This window comes from Eretmochelys imbricata, chromosome 9, assembly GCF_965152235.1.
Source record: "Eretmochelys imbricata isolate rEreImb1 chromosome 9, rEreImb1.hap1, whole genome shotgun sequence".
NCBI classification, from domain to species: domain Eukaryota; kingdom Metazoa; phylum Chordata; order Testudines; family Cheloniidae; genus Eretmochelys; species Eretmochelys imbricata.
In genome coordinates this window covers 896,223-919,687 of record NC_135580.1, presented here as the reverse complement: position 1 = coordinate 919,687, position 23,465 = coordinate 896,223, and the positions used below count along the sequence as shown (strand labels likewise).

The window sequence follows — 23,465 nt, the reverse complement described above, 5'->3', positions numbered from 1 at the left end:
ACCACGCGGCAGATCAACGCCCCTCACGTAGCCACGGCCCCCCACAGACAACACGCAGATCAACGCCCCTCACGTAGCCACGGCCCCCCACAGACAACACGCAGATCAACACCCCTCACGTAGCCACGGCCCCGCACAGACCACACGGCAGATCAACGCCCCTCACGTAGCCCCGGCCCCGCACAGACCACGCGGCAGATCAACGCTCCTCACATAGCCACGGCCCTGCACAGACCACACGGCAGATCAACGCCCCTCACGTAGCCACGGCCCCCCACAGACAACACGGCAGATCAACGCTCCTCACATAGCCACGGCCCCGCACAGACCACACGGCAGATCAACGCCCCTCACGTAGCCACGGCCCCGCACAGACCACACGGCAGATCAACACCCCTCACGTAGCCGTGGCCCCGCACAGACCACACGGCAGATCAACACCCCTCACATAGCCACGGCCCCGCACAGACCACACGGCAGATCAACGCCCCTCACGTAGCCACGGCCCCCCACAGACCACACGGCAGATCAACGCCCCTCACGTAGCCACGGCCCCGCACAGACCACACGGCAGATCAACGCCCCTCACGTAGCCACGGCCCCGCACAGACCACACGGCAGATCAACGCCCCTCACGTAGCCACGGCCCCCCACAGACAACACGGCAGATCAACGCCCCTCACGTAGCCACGGCCCCCCACAGACAACACAGCAGATCAACGCCCCTCACGTAGCAACGGCCCCGCACAGACCGCGTGGCAGATCAACACCCCTCACGTAGCCACGGCCCCGCAGAGACCACACGGCAGATCAACACCCCTCACGTAGCCACGGCCCCCCACAGACCACACGGCAGATCAACGCCCCTCACGTAGCCACGGCCCCGCACAGACCACACGGCAGATCAACACCCCGCACGTAGCCACGGCCCCGCACAGACCGCGCAGCAGATCAACACCTCTCACGTAGCCACGGCCCCGCACAGACCACACGGCAGATCAACACCCCGCACGTAGCCACGGCCCCGCACAGACCGCGCAGCAGATCAACACCCCTCACGTAGCCACGGCCCCGCACAGACCACACGGCAGATCAACGCCCCTCACGTAGCCACGGCCCCGCACAGACCACACGGCAGATCAACACCCCTCACGTAGCCACGGCCCCGCACAGACCACACGGCAGATCAACGCCCCTCACGTAGCCACGGCCCCGCACAGACCACACGGCAGATCAACGCCCCTCATGTAGCCACGGCCCCGCACAGACCACGCGGCAGATCAACGCCCCTCACGTAGCCACGGCCCCGCACAGACCACGCGGCAGATCAACACCCCTCACGTAGCCACGGCCCCGCACAGACCACACGGCAGATCAACACCCCGCACGTAGCCACGGCCCCGCACAGACCGCGCGGCAGATCAACACCCCTCACGTAGCCCCGGCCCCGCACAGACCACGCGGCAGATCAACGCCCCTCACGTAGCCACGGCCCCGCACAGACCACACGGCAGATCAACGCCCCTCACGTAGCCACGGCCCCGCACAGACCACACGGCAGATCAACGCCCCTCACGTAGCCACGGCCCCCCACAGACAACACGGCAGATCAACGCCCCTCACGTAGCCACGGCCCCCCACAGACAACACAGCAGATCAACGCCCCTCACGTAGCAACGGCCCCGCACAGACCGCGTGGCAGATCAACACCCCTCACGTAGCCACGGCCCCGCAGAGACCACACGGCAGATCAACACCCCTCACGTAGCCACGGCCCCCCACAGACCACACGGCAGATCAACGCCCCTCACGTAGCCACGGCCCCGCACAGACCACACGGCAGATCAACACCCCGCACGTAGCCACGGCCCCGCACAGACCGCGCAGCAGATCAACACCTCTCACGTAGCCACGGCCCCGCACAGACCACACGGCAGATCAACACCCCGCACGTAGCCACGGCCCCGCACAGACCGCGCAGCAGATCAACACCCCTCACGTAGCCACGGCCCCGCACAGACCACACGGCAGATCAACGCCCCTCACGTAGCCACGGCCCCGCACAGACCACACGGCAGATGAACACCCCTCACGTAGCCACGGCCCCGCACAGACCACACGGCAGATCAACGCCCCTCACGTAGCCACGGCCCCGCACAGACCACACGGCAGATCAACGCCCCTCATGTAGCCACGGCCCCGCACAGACCACGCGGCAGATCAACGCCCCTCACGTAGCCACGGCCCCGCACAGACCACGCGGCAGATCAACACCCCTCACGTAGCCACGGCCCCGCACAGACCACACGGCAGATCAACACCCCGCACGTAGCCACGGCCCCGCACAGACCGCGCGGCAGATCAACACCCCGCACGTAGCCACGGCCCCGCACAGACCACACGGCATATCAACACCCCTCACGTAGCCACGGCCCCGCACAGACCGCGTGGCAGATCAACACCCCTCACGTAGCCACGGCCCCGCACAGACCACACGGCAGATCAACGCCCCGCACGTAGCCACGGCCCCGCACAGACCACACGGCAGATCAACGCCCCTCACATAGCCACGGCCCCGCACAGACCGCGTGGCAGATCAACACCCCGCACGTAGCCACGGCCCCGCACAGACCGCGTGGCAGATCAACACCCCTCACGTAGCCATGGCCCCGCACAGACCGCGCGGCAGATCAACACCCCTCACGTAGCCACGGCCCCGCACAGACCGCGCGGCAGATCAACACCCCGCACGTAGCCACGGCCCCGCACAGACCGCGCAGCAGATCAACACCCCGCACGTAGCCACGGCCCCGCACAGACCACACGGCAGATCAACACCCCTCACGTAGCCATGGCCCCGCACAGATGACACGGCAGATCAACACCCCTCACATAGCCACGGCCCCGCACAGACCACACGGCAGATCAACGCCCCTCACGTAGCCACGGCCCCCCACAGACCACACGGCAGATCAACGCCCCTCATGTAGCCACGGCCCCGCACAGACCACGCGGCAGATCAACGCCCCTCACGTAGCCACGGCCCCGCACAGACCACACGGCAGATCAACACCCCGCACGTAGCCACGGCCCCGCACAGACCGCGCGGCAGATCAACACCCCTCACGTAGCCCCGGCCCCGCACAGACCACGCGGCAGATCAACGCCCCTCACGTAGCCACGGCCCCGCACAGACCACGCGGCAGATCAACGCCCCTCACGTAGCCACGGCCCCCCACAGACAACACGCAGATCAACGCCCCTCACGTAGCCACGGCCCCCCACAGACAACACGCAGATCAACACCCCTCACGTAGCCACGGCCCCGCACAGACCACACGGCAGATCAACGCCCCTCACGTAGCCCCGGCCCCGCACAGACCACGCGGCAGATCAACGCTCCTCACATAGCCACGGCCCTGCACAGACCACACGGCAGATCAACGCCCCTCACGTAGCCACGGCCCCCCACAGACAACACGGCAGATCAACGCTCCTCACATAGCCACGGCCCCGCACAGACCACACGGCAGATCAACGCCCCTCACGTAGCCACGGCCCCGCACAGACCACACGGCAGATCAACACCCCTCACGTAGCCGTGGCCCCGCACAGACCACACGGCAGATCAACACCCCTCACATAGCCACGGCCCCGCACAGACCACACGGCAGATCAACGCCCCTCACGTAGCCACGGCCCCCCACAGACCACACGGCAGATCAACGCCCCTCACGTAGCCACGGCCCCGCACAGACCACACGGCAGATCAACGCCCCTCACGTAGCCACGGCCCCGCACAGACCACACGGCAGATCAACGCCCCTCACGTAGCCACGGCCCCCCACAGACAACACGGCAGATCAACGCCCCTCACGTAGCCACGGCCCCCCACAGACAACACAGCAGATCAACGCCCCTCACGTAGCAACGGCCCCGCACAGACCGCGTGGCAGATCAACACCCCTCACGTAGCCACGGCCCCGCAGAGACCACACGGCAGATCAACACCCCTTACGTAGCCACGGCCCCCCACAGACCACACGGCAGATCAACGCCCCTCACGTAGCCACGGCCCCGCACAGACCACACGGCAGATCAACACCCCGCACGTAGCCACGGCCCCGCACAGACCGAGCAGCAGATCAACACCTCTCACGTAGCCACGGCCCCGCACAGACCACACGGCAGATCAACACCCCGCACGTAGCCACGGCCCCGCACAGACCGCGCAGCAGATCAACACCCCTCACGTAGCCACGGCCCCGCACAGACCACACGGCAGATCAACGCCCCTCACGTAGCCACGGCCCCGCACAGACCACACGGCAGATGAACACCCCTCACGTAGCCACGGCCCCGCACAGACCACACGGCAGATCAACGCCCCTCACGTAGCCACGGCCCCGCACAGACCACACGGCAGATCAACGCCCCTCATGTAGCCACGGCCCCGCACAGACCACGCGGCAGATCAACGCCCCTCACGTAGCCACGGCCCCGCACAGACCACGCGGCAGATCAACACCCCTCACGTAGCCACGGCCCCGCACAGACCACACGGCAGATCAACACCCCGCACGTAGCCACGGCCCCGCACAGACCGCGCGGCAGATCAACACCCCGCACGTAGCCACGGCCCCGCACAGACCACACGGCATATCAACACCCCTCACGTAGCCACGGCCCCGCACAGACCGCGTGGCAGATCAACACCCCTCACGTAGCCACGGCCCCGCACAGACCACACGGCAGATCAACGCCCCGCACGTAGCCACGGCCCCGCACAGACCACACGGCAGATCAACGCCCCTCACATAGCCACGGCCCCGCACAGACCGCGTGGCAGATCAACACCCCGCACGTAGCCACGGCCCCGCACAGACCGCGTGGCAGATCAACACCCCTCACGTAGCCATGGCCCCGCACAGACCGCGCGGCAGATCAACACCCCTCACGTAGCCACGGCCCCGCACAGACCGCGCGGCAGATCAACACCCCGCACGTAGCCACGGCCCCGCACAGACCGCGCAGCAGATCAACACCCCGCACGTAGCCACGGCCCCGCACAGACCACACGGCAGATCAACACCCCTCACGTAGCCATGGCCCCGCACAGATGACACGGCAGATCAACACCCCTCACATAGCCACGGCCCCGCACAGACCACACGGCAGATCAACGCCCCTCACGTAGCCACGGCCCCCCACAGACCACACGGCAGATCAACGCCCCTCATGTAGCCACGGCCCCGCACAGACCACGCGGCAGATCAACGCCCCTCACGTAGCCACGGCCCCGCACAGACCACACGGCAGATCAACACCCCTCACGTAGCCACGGCCCCGCACAGACCACACGGCAGATCAACACCCCGCACGTAGCCACGGCCCCGCACAGACCGCGCAGCAGATCAACACCCCTCACGTAGCCACGGCCCCGCACAGACCACACGGCAGATCAACACCCCGCACGTAGCCATGGCCCCGCACAGATGACACGGCAGATCAACACCCCTCACGTAGCCACGGCCCCGCACAGACCACACGGCAGATCAACGCCCCTCACGTAGCCACGGCCCCCCACAGACCACACGGCAGATCAACGCCCCTCATGTAGCCACGGCCCCGCACAGACCACGCGGCAGATCAACGCCCCTCACGTAGCCACGGCCCCGCACAGACCACACGGCAGATCAACACCCCTCACGTAGCCACGGCCCCGCACAGACCACACGGCAGATCAACACCCCGCACGTAGCCATGGCCCCGCACAGACCGCGCGGCAGATCAACACCCCGCACGTAGCCACGCACCGCACAGACCACACGGCATATCAACACCCCTCACGTAGCCACGGCCCCGCACAGACCGCGTGGCAGATCAACATCCCTCACGTAGCCACGGCCCCGCACAGACCACACGGCAGATCAACGCCCCGCACGTAGCCACGGCCCCGCACAGACCACACGGCAGATCAACGCCCCTCACGTAGCCACGGCCCCGCACAGACCGCGTGGCAGATCAACACCCCGCACGTAGCCACGGCCCCGCACAGACCGCGCGGCAGATCAACACCCCGCACGTAGCCACGGCCCCGCACAGACCGCGCGGCAGATCAACACCCCGCACGTAGCCACGGCCCCGCACAGACCACACGGCAGATCAACACCCCGCACGTAGCCACGGCCCCGCACAGACCGCGCGGCAGATCAACACCCCTCACGTAGCCACGGCCCCGCACAGACCGCGCGGCAGATCAACACCCCGCACGTAGCCACGGCCCCGCACAGACCGCGCCGCAGATCAACACCCCGCACGTAGCCACGGCCCCGCACAGACCACACGGCAGATCAACGCCCCTCACGTAGCCACGGCCCCCCACAGACCACACGGCAGATCAACGCCCCTCACGTAGCCACGGCCCCGCACAGACCGCGCGGCAGATCAACACCCCGCACGTAGCCACGGCCCCGCACAGACCACACGGCAGATCAACACCCCGCACGTAGCCACGGCCCCGCACAGACCGCGTGGCAGATCAACACCCCTCACGTAGCCACGGCCCCGCACAGACCACACGGCAGATCAACGCCCCGCACGTAGCCACGGCCCCGCACAGACCACACGGCAGATCAACGCCCCTCACATAGCCACGGCCCCGCACAGACCGCGTGGCAGATCAACACCCCGCACGTAGCCACGGCCCCGCACAGACCGCGTGGCAGATCAACACCCCTCACGTAGCCACGGCCCCGCACAGACCACACGGCAGATCAACACCCCGCACGTAGCCACGGCCCCGCACAGACCGCGCGGCAGATCAACACCCCGCACGTAGCCACGGCCCCGCACAGACCACACGGCAGATCAACACCCCTCACGTAGCCACGGCCCCGCACAGACCACACGGCAGATCAACGCCCCTCACGTAGCCACGGCCCCGCACAGACCACACGGCAGATCAACGCCCCTCACGTAGCCACGGCCCCGCACAGACCGCGTGGCAGATCAACACCCCGCACGTAGCCACGGCCCCGCACAGACCGCGTGGCAGATCAACACCCCTCACGTAGCCACGGCCCCGCACAGACCGCGCGGCAGATCAACACCCCACACGTAGCCACGGCCCCGCACAGACCGCGCAGCAGATCAACACCCCGCACGTAGCCACGGCCCCGCACAGACCGCGTGGCAGATCAACACCCCTCACGTAGCCACGGCCCCGCACAGACCGCGCGGCAGATCAACACCCCGCACGTAGCCACGGCCCCGCACAGACCGCGCAGCAGATCAACACCCCGCACGTAGCCACGGCCCCGCACAGACCACACGGCAGATCAACACCCCTCACGTAGCCATGGCCCCGCACAGATGACACGGCAGATCAACACCCCTCACATAGCCACGGCCCCGCACAGACCACACGGCAGATCAACGCCCCTCACGTAGCCACGGCCCCCCACAGACCACACGGCAGATCAACGCCCCTCATGTAGCCACGGCCCCGCACAGACCACGCGGCAGATCAACGCCCCTCACGTAGCCACGGCCCCGCACAGACCACGCGGCAGATCAACACCCCTCACGTAGCCACGGCCCCGCACAGACCACACGGCAGATCAACACCCCGCACGTAGCCACGGCCCCGCACAGACCGCGCGGCAGATCAACACCCCGCACGTAGCCACGGCCCCGCACAGACCACACGGCATATCAACACCCCTCACGTAGCCACGGCCCCGCACAGACCGCGTGGCAGATCAACACCCCTCACGTAGCCACGGCCCCGCACAGACCACACGGCAGATCAACGCTTCGCACGTAGCCACGGCCCCGCACAGACCACACGGCAGATCAACGCCCCTCACATAGCCACGGCCCCGCACAGACCGCGTGGCAGATCAACACCCCGCACGTAGCCACGGCCCCGCACAGACCGCGTGGCAGATCAACACCCCTCACGTAGCCATGGCCCCGCACAGACCGCGCGGCAGATCAACACCCCACACGTAGCCACGGCCCCGCACAGACCGCGCAGCAGATCAACACCCCGCACGTAGCCACGGCCCCGCACAGACCGCGTGGCAGATCAACACCCCTCACGTAGCCACGGCCCCGCACAGACCGCGCGGCAGATCAACACCCCGCACGTAGCCACGGCCCCGCACAGACCGCGCAGCAGATCAACACCCCGCACGTAGCCACGGCCCCGCACAGACCACACGGCAGATCAACACCCCTCACGTAGCCATGGCCCCGCACAGATGACACGGCAGATCAACACCCCTCACATAGCCACGGCCCCGCACAGACCACACGGCAGATCAACGCCCCTCACGTAGCCACGGCCCCCCACAGACCACACGGCAGATCAACGCCCCTCATGTAGCCACGGCCCCGCACAGACCACGCGGCAGATCAACGCCCCTCACGTAGCCACGGCCCCGCACAGACCACGCGGCAGATCAACACCCCTCACGTAGCCACGGCCCCGCACAGACCACACGGCAGATCAACACCCCGCACGTAGCCACGGCCCCGCACAGACCGCGCGGCAGATCAACACCCCGCACGTAGCCACGGCCCCGCACAGACCACACGGCATATCAACACCCCTCACGTAGCCACGGCCCCGCACAGACCGCGTGGCAGATCAACACCCCTCACGTAGCCACGGCCCCGCACAGACCACACGGCAGATCAACGCCCCGCACGTAGCCACGGCCCCGCACAGACCACACGGCAGATCAACGCCCCTCACATAGCCACGGCCCCGCACAGACCGCGTGGCAGATCAACACCCCGCACGTAGCCACGGCCCCGCACAGACCGCGTGGCAGATCAACACCCCTCACGTAGCCATGGCCCCGCACAGACCGCGCGGCAGATCAACACCCCTCACGTAGCCACGGCCCCGCACAGACCGCGCGGCAGATCAACACCCCGCACGTAGCCACGGCCCCGCACAGACCGCGCAGCAGATCAACACCCCGCACGTAGCCACGGCCCCGCACAGACCACACGGCAGATCAACACCCCTCACGTAGCCATGGCCCCGCACAGATGACACGGCAGATCAACACCCCTCACATAGCCACGGCCCCGCACAGACCACACGGCAGATCAACGCCCCTCACGTAGCCACGGCCCCCCACAGACCACACGGCAGATCAACGCCCCTCATGTAGCCACGGCCCCGCACAGACCACGCGGCAGATCAACGCCCCTCACGTAGCCACGGCCCCGCACAGACCACACGGCAGATCAACACCCCTCACGTAGCCACGGCCCCGCACAGACCACACGGCAGATCAACACCCCGCACGTAGCCACGGCCCCGCACAGACCGCGCAGCAGATCAACACCCCTCACGTAGCCACGGCCCCGCACAGACCACACGGCAGATCAACACCCCGCACGTAGCCATGGCCCCGCACAGATGACACGGCAGATCAACACCCCTCACATAGCCACGGCCCCGCACAGACCACACGGCAGATCAACGCCCCTCACGTAGCCACGGCCCCCCACAGACCACACGGCAGATCAACGCCCCTCATGTAGCCACGGCCCCGCACAGACCACGCGGCAGATCAACGCCCCTCACGTAGCCACGGCCCCGCACAGACCACACGGCAGATCAACACCCCTCACGTAGCCACGGCCCCGCACAGACCACACGGCAGATCAACACCCCGCACGTAGCCATGGCCCCGCACAGACCGCGCGGCAGATCAACACCCCGCACGTAGCCACGCACCGCACAGACCACACGGCATATCAACACCCCTCACGTAGCCACGGCCCCGCACAGACCGCGTGGCAGATCAACATCCCTCACGTAGCCACGGCCCCGCACAGACCACACGGCAGATCAACGCCCCGCACGTAGCCACGGCCCCGCACAGACCACACGGCAGATCAACGCCCCTCACGTAGCCACGGCCCCGCACAGACCGCGTGGCAGATCAACACCCCGCACGTAGCCACGGCCCCGCACAGACCGCGCGGCAGATCAACACCCCGCACGTAGCCACGGCCCCGCACAGACCGCGCGGCAGATCAACACCCCGCACGTAGCCACGGCCCCGCACAGACCACACGGCAGATCAACACCCCGCACGTAGCCACGGCCCCGCACAGACCGCGCGGCAGATCAACACCCCTCACGTAGCCACGGCCCCGCACAGACCGCGCGGCAGATCAACACCCCGCACGTAGCCACGGCCCCGCACAGACCGCGCCGCAGATCAACACCCCGCACGTAGCCACGGCCCCGCACAGACCACACGGCAGATCAACGCCCCTCACGTAGCCACGGCCCCCCACAGACCACACGGCAGATCAACGCCCCTCACGTAGCCACGGCCCCGCACAGACCGCGCGGCAGATCAACACCCCGCACGTAGCCACGGCCCCGCACAGACCACACGGCAGATCAACACCCCGCACGTAGCCACGGCCCCGCACAGACCGCGTGGCAGATCAACACCCCTCACGTAGCCACGGCCCCGCACAGACCACACGGCAGATCAACGCCCCGCACGTAGCCACGGCCCCGCACAGACCACACGGCAGATCAACGCCCCTCACATAGCCACGGCCCCGCACAGACCGCGTGGCAGATCAACACCCCGCACGTAGCCACGGCCCCGCACAGACCGCGTGGCAGATCAACACCCCTCACGTAGCCACGGCCCCGCACAGACCACACGGCAGATCAACACCCCGCACGTAGCCACGGCCCCGCACAGACCGCGCGGCAGATCAACACCCCGCACGTAGCCACGGCCCCGCACAGACCACACGGCAGATCAACACCCCTCACGTAGCCACGGCCCCGCACAGACCACACGGCAGATCAACGCCCCTCACGTAGCCACGGCCCCGCACAGACCACACGGCAGATCAACGCCCCTCACGTAGCCACGGCCCCGCACAGACCGCGTGGCAGATCAACACCCCGCACGTAGCCACGGCCCCGCACAGACCGCGTGGCAGATCAACACCCCTCACGTAGCCACGGCCCCGCACAGACCGCGCGGCAGATCAACACCCCACACGTAGCCACGGCCCCGCACAGACCGCGCAGCAGATCAACACCCCGCACGTAGCCACGGCCCCGCACAGACCGCGTGGCAGATCAACACCCCTCACGTAGCCACGGCCCCGCACAGACCGCGCGGCAGATCAACACCCCGCACGTAGCCACGGCCCCGCACAGACCGCGCAGCAGATCAACACCCCGCACGTAGCCACGGCCCCGCACAGACCACACGGCAGATCAACACCCCTCACGTAGCCATGGCCCCGCACAGATGACACGGCAGATCAACACCCCTCACATAGCCACGGCCCCGCACAGACCACACGGCAGATCAACGCCCCTCACGTAGCCACGGCCCCCCACAGACCACACGGCAGATCAACGCCCCTCATGTAGCCACGGCCCCGCACAGACCACGCGGCAGATCAACGCCCCTCACGTAGCCACGGCCCCGCACAGACCACGCGGCAGATCAACACCCCTCACGTAGCCACGGCCCCGCACAGACCACACGGCAGATCAACACCCCGCACGTAGCCACGGCCCCGCACAGACCGCGCGGCAGATCAACACCCCGCACGTAGCCACGGCCCCGCACAGACCACACGGCATATCAACACCCCTCACGTAGCCACGGCCCCGCACAGACCGCGTGGCAGATCAACACCCCTCACGTAGCCACGGCCCCGCACAGACCACACGGCAGATCAACGCTTCGCACGTAGCCACGGCCCCGCACAGACCACACGGCAGATCAACGCCCCTCACATAGCCACGGCCCCGCACAGACCGCGTGGCAGATCAACACCCCGCACGTAGCCACGGCCCCGCACAGACCGCGTGGCAGATCAACACCCCTCACGTAGCCATGGCCCCGCACAGACCGCGCGGCAGATCAACACCCCACACGTAGCCACGGCCCCGCACAGACCGCGCAGCAGATCAACACCCCGCACGTAGCCACGGCCCCGCACAGACCGCGTGGCAGATCAACACCCCTCACGTAGCCACGGCCCCGCACAGACCGCGCGGCAGATCAACACCCCGCACGTAGCCACGGCCCCGCACAGACCGCGCAGCAGATCAACACCCCGCACGTAGCCACGGCCCCGCACAGACCACACGGCAGATCAACACCCCTCACGTAGCCATGGCCCCGCACAGATGACACGGCAGATCAACACCCCTCACATAGCCACGGCCCCGCACAGACCACACGGCAGATCAACGCCCCTCACGTAGCCACGGCCCCCCACAGACCACACGGCAGATCAACGCCCCTCATGTAGCCACGGCCCCGCACAGACCACGCGGCAGATCAACGCCCCTCACGTAGCCACGGCCCCGCACAGACCACGCGGCAGATCAACACCCCTCACGTAGCCACGGCCCCGCACAGACCACACGGCAGATCAACACCCCGCACGTAGCCACGGCCCCGCACAGACCGCGCGGCAGATCAACACCCCGCACGTAGCCACGGCCCCGCACAGACCACACGGCATATCAACACCCCTCACGTAGCCACGGCCCCGCACAGACCGCGTGGCAGATCAACACCCCTCACGTAGCCACGGCCCCGCACAGACCACACGGCAGATCAACGCTTCGCACGTAGCCACGGCCCCGCACAGACCACACGGCAGATCAACGCCCCTCACATAGCCACGGCCCCGCACAGACCGCGTGGCAGATCAACACCCCGCACGTAGCCACGGCCCCGCACAGACCGCGTGGCAGATCAACACCCCTCACGTAGCCATGGCCCCGCACAGACCGCGCGGCAGATCAACACCCCTCACGTAGCCACGGCCCCGCACAGACCGCGCGGCAGATCAACACCCCGCACGTAGCCACGGCCCCGCACAGACCGCGCAGCAGATCAACACCCCGCACGTAGCCACGGCCCCGCACAGACCACACGGCAGATCAACGCCCCTCACGTAGCCACGGCCCCCCACAGACCACACGGCAGATCAACGCCCCTCATGTAGCCACGGCCCCGCACAGACCACGCGGCAGATCAACGCCCCTCACGTAGCCACGGCCCCGCACAGACCACGCGGCAGATCAACACCCCTCACGTAGCCACGGCCCCGCACAGACCACACGGCAGATCAACACCCCGCACGTAGCCACGGCCCCGCACAGACCGCGCGGCAGATCAACACCCCGCACGTAGCCACGGCCCCGCACAGACCACACGGCATATCAACACCCCTCACGTAGCCACGGCCCCGCACAGACCGCGTGGCAGATCAACATCCCTCACGTAGCCACGGCCCCGCACAGACCACACGGCAGATCAACGCCCCGCACGTAGCCACGGCCCCGCACAGACCACACGGCAGATCAACGCCCCTCACGTAGCCACGGCCCCGCACAGACCGCGTGGCAGATCAACACCCCGCACGTAGCCACGGCCCCGCACAGACCGCGTGGCAGATCAACACCCCTCACGTAGCCATGGCCCCGCACAGACCGCGCGGCAGATCAACACCCCTCACGTAGCCACGGCCCCGCACAGACCGCGCGGCAGATCAACACCCCGCACGTAGCCACGGCCCCGCACAGACCGCGCAGCAGATCAACACCCCGCACGTAGCCACGGCCCCGCACAGACCACACGGCAGATCAACACCCCTCACGTAGCCACGGCCCCGCACAGACCACACGGCAGATCAACACCCCGCACGTAGCCACGGCCCCGCACAGACCGCGCAGCAGATCAACACCCCTCACGTAGTCACGGCCCCGCACAGACCACACGGCAGATCAACACCCCTCACGTAGCCATGGCCCCGCACAGATGACACGGCAGATCAACACCCCTCACATAGCCACGGCCCCGCACAGACCACACGGCAGATCAACGCCCCTCACGTAGCCACGGCCCCCCACAGACCACGCGGCAGATCAACGCCCCTCACGTAGCCACGGCCCCGCACAGACCACGCGGCAGATCAACACCCCTCACGTAGCCACGGCCCCGCACAGACCACGCGGCAGATCAACACCCCGCACGTAGCCACGGCCCCGCACAGACCGCGCGGCAGATCAACACCCCGCACGTAGCCACGGCCCCGCACAGACCACACGGCATATCAACACCCCTCACGTAGCCACGGCCCCGCACAGACCGCGTGGCAGATCAACATCCCTCACGTAGCCACGGCCCCGCACAGACCACACGGCAGATCAACGCCCCGCACGTAGCCACGGCCCCGCACAGACCACACGGCAGATCAACGCCCCTCACGTAGCCACGGCCCCGCACAGACCGCGTGGCAGATCAACACCCCGCACGTAGCCACGGCCCCGCACAGACCGCGTGGCAGATCAACACCCCTCACGTAGCCACGGCCCCGCACAGACCGCGCGGCAGATCAACACCCCTCACGTAGCCACGGCCCCGCACAGACCACACGGCAGATCAACGCCCCTCACGTAGCCACGGCCCCGCACAGACCGCGTGGCAGATCAACACCCCTCACGTAGCCACGGCCCCGCACAGACCGCGCGGCAGATCAACACCCCGCACGTAGCCACGGCCCCGCACAGACCGCGCAGCAGATCAACACCCCGCACGTAGCCACGGCCCCGCACAGACCACACGGCAGATCAACACCCCGCACGTAGCCACGGCCCCGCACAGACCGCGTGGCAGATCAACACCCCTCACGTAGCCACGGCCCCGCACAGACCGCGCGGCAGATCAACACCCCGCACGTAGCCACGGCCCCGCACAGACCGCGCAGCAGATCAACACCCCGCACGTAGCCACGGCCCCGCACAGACCACACGGCAGATCAACACCCCTCACGTAGCCATGGCCCCGCACAGATGACACGGCAGATCAACACCCCTCACATAGCCACGGCCCCGCACAGACCACACGGCAGATCAACGCCCCTCACGTAGCCACGGCCCCCCACAGACCACACGGCAGATCAACGCCCCTCACGTAGCCACGACCCCGCACAGACCACACGGCAGATCAACGCCCCTCACGTAGCCACGGCCCCGCACAGACCACACGGCAGATCAACGCCCCTCATGTAGCCACGGCCCCGCACAGACCGCGCAGCAGATCAACACCCCTCACGTAGCCACGGCCCCGCACAGACCACACGGCAGATCAACGCCCCTCACGTAGCCACGGCCCCGCACAGACCACACGGCAGATGAACACCCCTCACGTAGCCACGGCCCCGCACAGACCACACGGCAGATCAACGCCCCTCACGTAGCCACGGCCCCGCACAGACCACACGGCAGATCAACGCCCCTCATGTAGCCACGGCCCCGCACAGACCACGCGGCAGATCAACGCCCCTCACGTAGCCACGGCCCCGCACAGACCACGCGGCAGATCAACACCCCTCACGTAGCCACGGCCCCGCACAGACCACACGGCAGATCAACACCCCGCACGTAGCCACGGCCCCGCACAGACCGCGCGGCAGATCAACACCCCGCACGTAGCCACGGCCCCGCACAGACCACACGGCATATCAACACCCCTCACGTAGCCACGGCCCCGCACAGACCGCGTGGCAGATCAACACCCCTCACGTAGCCACGGCCCCGCACAGACCACACGGCAGATCAACGCCCCGCACGTAGCCACGGCCCCGCACAGACCACACGGCAGATCAACGCCCCTCACATAGCCACGGCCCCGCACAGACCGCGTGGCAGATCAACACCCCGCACGTAGCCACGGCCCCGCACAGACCGCGTGGCAGATCAACACCCCTCACGTAGCCATGGCCCCGCACAGACCGCGCGGCAGATCAACACCCCTCACGTAGCCACGGCCCCGCACAGACCGCGCGGCAGATCAACACCCCGCACGTAGCCACGGCCCCGCACAGACCGCGCAGCAGATCAACACCCCGCACGTAGCCACGGCCCCGCACAGACCACACGGCAGATCAACACCCCTCACGTAGCCATGGCCCCGCACAGATGACACGGCAGATCAACACCCCTCACATAGCCACGGCCCCGCACAGACCACACGGCAGATCAACGCCCCTCACGTAGCCACGGCCCCCCACAGACCACACGGCAGATCAACGCCCCTCATGTAGCCACGGCCCCGCACAGACCACGCGGCAGATCAACGCCCCTCACGTAGCCACGGCCCCGCACAGACCACACGGCAGATCAACACCCCTCACGTAGCCACGGCCCCGCACAGACCACACGGCAGATCAACACCCCGCACGTAGCCACGGCCCCGCACAGACCGCGCAGCAGATCAACACCCCTCACGTAGCCACGGCCCCGCACAGACCACACGGCAGATCAACACCCCGCACGTAGCCATGGCCCCGCACAGATGACACGGCAGATCAACACCCCTCACATAGCCACGGCCCCGCACAGACCACACGGCAGATCAACGCCCCTCACGTAGCCACGGCCCCCCACAGACCACACGGCAGATCAACGCCCCTCATGTAGCCACGGCCCCGCACAGACCACGTGGCAGATCAACGCCCCTCACGTAGCCACGGCCCCGCACAGACCACACGGCAGATCAACACCCCTCACGTAGCCACGGCCCCGCACAGACCACACGGCAGATCAACACCCCGCACGTAGCCATGGCCCCGCACAGACCGCGCGGCAGATCAACACCCCGCACGTAGCCACGCACCGCACAGACCACACGGCATATCAACACCCCTCACGTAGCCACGGCCCCGCACAGACCGCGTGGCAGATCAACATCCCTCACGTAGCCACGGCCCCGCACAGACCACACGGCAGATCAACGCCCCGCACGTAGCCACGGCCCCGCACAGACCACACGGCAGATCAACGCCCCTCACGTAGCCACGGCCCCGCACAGACCGCGTGGCAGATCAACACCCCGCACGTAGCCACGGCCCCGCACAGACCGCGCGGCAGATCAACACCCCGCACGTAGCCACGGCCCCGCACAGACCGCGCGGCAGATCAACACCCCGCACGTAGCCACGGCCCCGCACAGACCACACGGCAGATCAACACCCCGCACGTAGCCACGGCCCCGCACAGACCGCGCGGCAGATCAACACCCCTCACGTAGCCACGGCCCCGCACAGACCGCGCGGCAGATCAACACCCCGCACGTAGCCACGGCCCCGCACAGACCGCGCCGCAGATCAACACCCCGCACGTAGCCACGGCCCCGCACAGACCACACGGCAGATCAACGCCCCTCACGTAGCCACGGCCCCCCACAGACCACACGGCAGATCAACGCCCCTCACGTAGCCACGGCCCCGCACAGACCGCGCGGCAGATCAACACCCCGCACGTAGCCACGGCCCCGCACAGACCACACGGCAGATCAACACCCCGCACGTAGCCACGGCCCCGCACAGACCGCGCGGCAGATCAACACCCCGCACGTAGCCACGGCCCCGCACAGACCACACGGCATATCAACACCCCTCACGTAGCCACGGCCCCGCACAGACCGCGTGGCAGATCAACACCCCTCACGTAGCCACGGCCCCGCACAGACCACACGGCAGATCAACGCCCCGCACGTAGCCACGGCCCCGCACAGACCACACGGCAGATCAACGCCCCTCACATAGCCACGGCCCCGCACAGACCGCGTGGCAGATCAACACCCCGCACGTAGCCACGGCCCCGCACAGACCGCGTGGCAGATCAACACCCCTCACGTAGCCACGGCCCCGCACAGACCACACGGCAGATCAACACCCCGCACGTAGCCACGGCCCCGCACAGACCGCGCGGCAGATCAACACCCCGCACGTAGCCACGGCCCCGCACAGACCACACGGCAGATCAACACCCCTCACGTAGCCACGGCCCCGCACAGACCACACGGCAGATCAACGCCCCTCACGTAGCCACGGCCCCGCACAGACCACACGGCAGATCAACGCCCCTCACGTAGCCACGGCCCCGCACAGACCGCGTGGCAGATCAACACCCCGCACGTAGCCACGGCCCCGCACAGACCGCGTGGCAGATCAACACCCCTCACGTAGCCACGGCCCCGCACAGACCGCGCGGCAGATCAACACCCCACACGTAGCCATGGCCCCGCACAGACCGCGCAGCAGATCAACACCCCGCACGTAGCCACGGCCCCGCACAGACCGCGTGGCAGATCAACACCCCTCACGTAGCCACGGCCCCGCACAGACCGCGCGGCAGATCAACACCCCGCACGTAGCCACGGCCCCGCACAGACCGCGCAGCAGATCAACACCCCGCACGTAGCCACGGCCCCGCACAGACCACACGGCAGATCAACACCCCTCACGTAGCCATGGCCCCGCACAGATGACACGGCAGATCAACACCCCTCACATAGCCACGGCCCCGCACAGACCACACGGCAGATCAACGCCCCTCACGTAGCCACGGCCCCCCACAGACCACACGGCAGATCAACGCCCCTCATGTAGCCACGGCCCCGCACAGACCACGCGGCAGATCAACGCCCCTCACGTAGCCACGGCCCCGCACAGACCACGCGGCAGATCAACACCCCTCACGTAGCCACGGCCCCGCACAGACCACACGGCAGATCAACACCCCGCACGTAGCCACGGCCCCGCACAGACCGCGCGGCAGATCAACACCCCGCACGTAGCCACGGCCCCGCACAGACCACACGGCATATCAACACCCCTCACGTAGCCACGGCCCCGCACAGACCGCGTGGCAGATCAACACCCCTCACGTAGCCACGGCCCCGCACAGACCACACGGCAGATCAACGCTTCGCACGTAGCCACGGCCCCGCACAGACCACACGGCAGATCAACGCCCCTCACATAGCCACGGCCCCGCACAGACCGCGTGGCAGATCAACACCCCGCACGTAGCCACGGCCCCGCACAGACCGCGTGGCAGATCAACACCCCTCACGTAGCCATGGCCCCGCACAGACCGCGCGGCAGATCAACACCCCACACGTAGCCACGGCCCCGCACAGACCGCGCAGCAGATCAACACCCCGCACGTAGCCACGGCCCCGCACAGACCGCGTGGCAGATCAACACCCCTCACGTAGCCACGGCCCCGCACAGACCGCGCGGCAGATCAACACCCCGCACGTAGCCACGGCCCCGCACAGACCGCGCAGCAGATCAACACCCCGCACGTAGCCACGGCCCCGCACAGACCACACGGCAGATCAACACCCCTCACGTAGCCATGGCCCCGCACAGATGACACGGCAGATCAACACCCCTCACATAGCCACGGCCCCGCACAGACCACACGGCAGATCAACGCCCCTCACGTAGCCACGGCCCCCCACAGACCACACGGCAGATCAACGCCCCTCATGTAGCCACGGCCCCGCACAGACCACGCGGCAGATCAACGCCCCTCACGTAGCCACGGCCCCGCACAGACCACGCGGCAGATCAACACCCCTCACGTAGCCACGGCCCCGCACAGACCACACGGCAGATCAACACCCCGCACGTAGCCACGGCCCCGCACAGACCGCGCGGCAGATCAACACCCCGCACGTAGCCACGGCCCCGCACAGACCACACGGCATATCAACACCCCTCACGTAGCCACGGCCCCGCACAGACCGCGTGGCAGATCAACACCCCTCACGTAGCCACGGCCCCGCACAGACCACACGGCAGATCAACGCTTCGCACGTAGCCACGGCCCCGCACAGACCACACGGCAGATCAACGCCCCTCACATAGCCACGGCCCCGCACAGACCGCGTGGCAGATCAACACCCCGCACGTAGCCACGGCCCCGCACAGACCGCGTGGCAGATCAACACCCCTCACGTAGCCATGGCCCCGCACAGACCGCGCGGCAGATCAACACCCCTCACGTAGCCACGGCCCCGCACAGACCGCGCGGCAGATCAACACCCCGCACGTAGCCACGGCCCCGCACAGACCGCGCAGCAGATCAACACCCCGCACGTAGCCACGGCCCCGCACAGACCACACGGCAGATCAACGCCCCTCACGTAGCCACGGCCCCCCACAGACCACACGGCAGATCAACGCCCCTCATGTAGCCACGGCCCCGCACAGACCACGCGGCAGATCAACGCCCCTCACGTAGCCACGGCCCCGCACAGACCACGCGGCAGATCAACACCCCTCACGTAGCCACGGCCCCGCACAGACCACACGGCAGATCAACACCCCGCACGTAGCCACGGCCCCGCACAGACCGCGCGGCAGATCAACACCCCGCACGTAGCCACGGCCCCGCACAGACCACACGGCATATCAACACCCCTCACGTAGCCACGGCCCCGCACAGACCGCGTGGCAGATCAACATCCCTCACGTAGCCACGGCCCCGCACAGACCACACGGCAGATCAACGCCCCGCACGTAGCCACGGCCCCGCACAGACCACACGGCAGATCAACGCCCCTCACGTAGCCACGGCCCCGCACAGACCGCGTGGCAGATCAACACCCCGCACGTAGCCACGGCCCCGCACAGACCGCGTGGCAGATCAACACCCCTCACGTAGCCATGGCCCCGCACAGACCGCGCGGCAGATCAACACCCCTCACGTAGCCACGGCCCCGCACAGACCGCGCGGCAGATCAACACCCCGCACGTAGCCACGGCCCCGCACAGACCGCGCAGCAGATCAACACCCCGCACGTAGCCACGGCCCCGCACAGACCACACGGCAGATCAACACCCCTCACGTAGCCACGGCCCCGCACAGACCACACGGCAGATCAACACCCCGCACGTAGCCACGGCCCCGCACAGACCGCGCAGCAGATCAACACCCCTCACGTAGTCACGGCCCCGCACAGACCACACGGCAGATCAACACCCCTCACGTAGCCATGGCCCCGCACAGATGACACGGCAGATCAACACCCCTCACATAGCCACGGCCCCGCACAGACCACACGGCAGATCAACGCCCCTCACGTAGCCACGGCCCCCCACAGACCACGCGGCAGATCAACGCCCCTCACGTAGCCACGGCCCCGCACAGACCACGCGGCAGATCAACACCCCTCACGTAGCCACGGCCCCGCACAGACCACGCGGCAGATCAACACCCCGCACGTAGCCACGGCCCCGCACAGACCGCGCGGCAGATCAACACCCCGCACGTAGCCACGGCCCCGCACAGACCACACGGCATATCAACACCCCTCACGTAGCCACGGCCCCGCACAGACCGCGTGGCAGATCAACATCCCTCACGTAGCCACGGCCCCGCACAGACCACACGGCAGATCAACGCCCCGCACGTAGCCACGGCCCCGCACAGACCACACGGCAGATCAACGCCCCTCACGTAGCCACGGCCCCGCACAGACCGCGTGGCAGATCAACACCCCGCACGTAGCCACGGCCCCGCACAGACCGCGTGGCAGATCAACACCCCTCACGTAGCCACGGCCCCGCACAGACCGCGCGGCAGATCAACACCCCTCACGTAGCCACGGCCCCGCACAGACCACACGGCAGATCAACGCCCCTCACGTAGCCACGGCCCCGCACAGACCGCGTGGCAGATCAACACCCCTCACGTAGCCACGGCCCCGCACAGACCGCGCGGCAGATCAACACCCCGCACGTAGCCACGGCCCCGCACAGACCGCGCAGCAGATCAACACCCCGCACGTAGCCACGGCCCCGCACAGACCACACGGCAGATCAACACCCCGCACGTAGCCACGGCCCCGCACAGACCGCGTGGCAGATCAACACCCCTCACGTAGCCACGGCCCCGCACAGACCGCGCGGCAGATCAACACCCCGCACGTAGCCACGGCCCCGCACAGACCGCGCAGCAGATCAACACCCCGCACGTAGCCACGGCCCCGCACAGACCACACGGCAGATCAACACCCCTCACGTAGCCATGGCCCCGCACAGATGACACGGCAGATCAACACCCCTCACATAGCCACGGCCCCGCACAGACCACACGGCAGATCAACGCCCCTCACGTAGCCACGGCCCCCCACAGACCACACGGCAGATCAACGCCCCTCACGTAGCCACGGCCCCGCACAGACCACGCGGCAGATCAACGCCCCTCACGTAGCCACGGCCCCGCACAGACCACACGGCAGATCAACTCCCCTCACGTAGCCACGGCCCCGCACAGACCACACGGCAGATCAACACCCCTCACGTAGCCACGGTCCCGCACAGACCGCGCGGCAGATCAACGCCCCTCACGTAGCCACGGCCCCGCACAGACCGCGCGGCAGATCAACTCCCCGCACGTAGCCACGGCCCCGCACAGATGACACGGCAGATCAACACCCCTCACATAGCCACGGCCCCGCACAGACCACGTGGCAGATCAACGCCCCTCACGTAGCCACGGCCCCGCACAGACCGCACGGCAGATCAACACCCCTCACATAGCCACGGCCCCGCACAGACCGCACGGCAGATCAACACCCCGCACGTAGCCACGGCCCCGCACAGACCGCGTGGCAGATCAACACCCCTCACGTAGCCACGGCCCCGCACAGACCGCGCAGCAGATCAACACCCCGCACATAGCCACGGCCCCGCACAGACCACACGGCAGATCAACACCCCTCACGTAGCCATGGCCCCGCACAGATGACACGGCAGATCAACACCCCTCACATAGCCACGGCCCCGCACAGACCGCACGGCAGATCAACACCCCTCACGTAGCCACGGCCCCGCACAGACCGCGCAGCAGATCAACACCCCGCACGTAGCCACGGCCCCGCACAGACCACACGGCAGATCAACGCCCCTCACGTAGCCACGGCCCCCCACAGACCACACGGCAGATCAACGCCCCTCATGTAGCCACGGCCCCGCACAGACCACGCGGCAGATCAACGCCCCTCACGTAGCCACGGCCCCGCACAGACCACACGGCAGATCAACTTCCCTCACGTAGCCATGGCCCCGCACAGACCACACGGCAGATCAACACCCCTCACGTAGCCACGGTCCCGCACAGACCACACGGCAGATCAACGCCCCTCACGTAGCCACGGCCCCGCACAGACCGCGCGGCAGATCAACACCCCGCACGTAGCCACGGCCCCGCACAGATGACACGGCAGATCAACACCCCTCACATAGCCACGGCCCCGCACAGACCACATGGCAGATCAACGCCCCTCACGTAGCCACGGCCCCGCACAGACCGCATGGCAGATCAACACCCCGCACGTAGCCACGGCCCCGCACAGACCACACGGCAGATCAACACCTCTCTCCCTGCACAAGCCATATGGCAGATCAACACTCCTCACGCAGCCCGCACTGAGGCCATGGGGGCAGAGGCAGCATATTGTACATGGGTGCTGGGCACATGGAGGGCATGCAGGGCTCTCGTGCAGGGTGCCCAAGGCATGCGGGGGGGAGGGCCTTAGGGCACACAGAGAGCACGTGGAAAG

At 67.9% G+C, this 23,465-nt stretch overlaps 1 protein-coding gene across 4 annotated transcripts in view; it reads right to left on the bottom strand.

The window, feature by feature from the left end:
- The window catches only part of LOC144270351 (very long-chain specific acyl-CoA dehydrogenase, mitochondrial-like), a 70,384-nt gene that overhangs the window by 4,819 nt on the left and 42,100 nt on the right, over positions 1–23,465 (bottom strand). The window lies entirely within an intron of this gene.